At 35.2% G+C, this 2500-nt stretch overlaps 1 long non-coding RNA gene across 1 annotated transcript; it reads left to right on the forward strand.

The window, feature by feature from the left end:
- The first annotated feature begins 29 nt into the window (after nucleotides 1–29).
- LOC124956413 lies at nucleotides 30–1606 on the forward strand. The gene is made up of 2 exons (XR_007103245.1): nucleotides 30–314; nucleotides 642–1606. It is a non-coding gene; the product is annotated as an uncharacterized LOC124956413 (long non-coding RNA).
- The last annotated feature ends 894 nt before the right edge of the window (nucleotides 1607–2500 follow it).

The raw sequence follows: 2500 nt of genomic DNA on the forward strand, positions 1-2500 counted from the left end.
GCATTCTCTTTTTTACGACCACACTAATTTATATACCACGATTCGCTTCGGGAAAGAATATAAGAAAGAAAGGAAGAAAGAAAGAAAGAAAGAAAGAAAAAAAAGAGAAAAGAGAGAGAGAGAGAGAGAGAGAGAGAGAGATGATTCTCTTCTGAAACCGTAGAGAAGTCTCTCGTATTTTCGTTGGTCTGCCAATCAACTGTCTTCTTTTCATTTTCAGAGTCTTCCTGGTTAGAGAGAGCAAAAGCAATCCGGGGGCCTACGTTTTGACTTACAAGTATAGCGACAAGGTCTTTCACGCTCAGATCCAACCGGTAAGAATAAAAAAAAAATCTTTATTTGTTTAATTCTCCTTTTCTTTTTTCTTTTTTTTTTCCTTTTCTTTTTTCTTCTTTTTTTTTCTTTTTTCTTTTTTTTTTTTTTTTGAACCAAACACGTCAATGAAAAAGTCGAGGGGGAAAAGAAAAATATAAAAAGGAAAAAGAAAAATGAGGGGAAACAAATCACAAACACACACACACACACACACACATACACATCACGTTTATATACAGATACACGTATATTAAAGAAGAAAGAAAGAAAGAAAAAAGGAAAAAGTAAACAAAATCGAGAAATAATTTCGATATAAATTCTTTCAGGTATTCGACGAGAGACGCAACTGTTGGCTCTATACTCTCGACAAGGGTGCAACAAAGTTTTACGATCTTCTCCAGCTGATCGAATTCTATCAACTGAACGCGGGCTCTTTGCCGACTCGTCTTACCCATTACGTACAAAATGGCGTCCCGGCGCCAATTCCTAGGCCCGAGGATGGCGGTGCTTCACCGTCGCCGCCCGAAGCCAATCAAAGATTCAGTGGCAAACCAGATCCGTCCTCGGGCATTTGAGTATAGGAGAACCAGCGACCCGGTGCCGCTAACGTCGAACGTGTTACAAGCAATAGAATCGTTACCGTTCGTTCTGATAACATCGATGAGAATGTTAACAACGACGAGAACGTTCTCGTTAATAACAACAGCAACATTAGAAATAATAATAATAATAACAACAACAACAACAACAACAACAACAACAACAACAACAACAATGACAGTATCGATGTAAACGTCGTCCTACCATCACAGGATTCAAGACGTACAACAACAACGACCATACAACATAATGGCCCTAGCACTACTGCTATCGTTGCTGTCGTTGATGTCGTCGAGAATCATCAGCTCGAACGACGTCAACGTTATAAAATTAACGACGAGGACGTATACAAATTGAATGCTTACTTTCGACGACAACAACAACAAGAACAACAACAAGAACAACAACAACAACAACAACGTTCGACTCCGCGATCGGGTTGCTGGAATCTCTGCCTTTGCAGTTACAAGTGGGACTTGTAACTTCTATTCCCAACGAAATAAACATTACAGGATCTTAAACACCTCGTCCGTGTTTTTATTTTTATTTTTTTTTTTTTTTATTTTTTTTTCGCTGCTCTCATCCCAGAGACGATGCGTCCTTTCTTCGACGCCCTCTCTCTCATTAAAGAAGATGAAGATGATGAAGATGATGAAGATAAAGAAGATGATGAAGAAGATGAAGAAGAAAAGAGAGGCATTTTTAATAGAGGCTCTATACTAACTTTCTCAATCGAGTTTGCCGTTGCTAATGCTCCTGTTGCTGATGATGATGATGATTATGATTATGATGATGATGATGATGATGATTATAATTATGATTATGATTATCATGTCGTCGTCGTAGTCTTTGGGGAAAACAAATTAAAGCCGTGTTAACGGACGTGATAACTCGATGTTATTATTATATCGATCTTTCGACCCTCCGTCGATTAAAAAGGATCAAAGCAGGGAAATAATCGTCGAATATATTGTTTCGTCTTTTTAACAGGACGAAGATATAGAGAGAGACAAAATATATATGTAATACGTTCGTACGGAAAACGAACAAAATTTTCTTTATATTTTATATATATATATATATATATATATATATATATATATATATATATCCCTTTCGATATATATGATGGGTTATTTTCATCATTTTTTGTTTTTTTAATTATCGTCGTTTTGTCGTCTCTATTTTCTTTCTATTTTTATTTCTATTTTTATTTTTATTTTTATTTTTATTTTTTTTTTTTTTTTTTTTTTTTTTTTTTTGTCGTCTACGATTTCTCTTCGTTTTCGATCACCAATGAGTTGCTGCTTCATGGAAGTAAGAAGGGAGAAGAGAGAAGAGAAAATAATAAAATACATCGCCATGTTCTTCTAATTTGAAGGAGCATTTACTGTTAATCGAAGATGAAGATGATCGAGAAGAAGAAGAAGAAGAAGAAGAAAAAGATGAAGATGAAGATGAAAAAGATGAAGATGAAGAAGATGAAGGAAAAGAAGAAGCATCATTATTGTTATATGTATATTCAATTTTTACAATAACGTAGAACGACGATACGCTGTCTCTTGATTTTCCACGAGATTTATAT

The sequence above is a fragment of the Vespa velutina genome, chromosome 22 (genome assembly GCF_912470025.1).
Source record: "Vespa velutina chromosome 22, iVesVel2.1, whole genome shotgun sequence".
In the NCBI taxonomy this organism is placed as follows: Eukaryota; Metazoa; Arthropoda; class Insecta; order Hymenoptera; family Vespidae; genus Vespa; species Vespa velutina.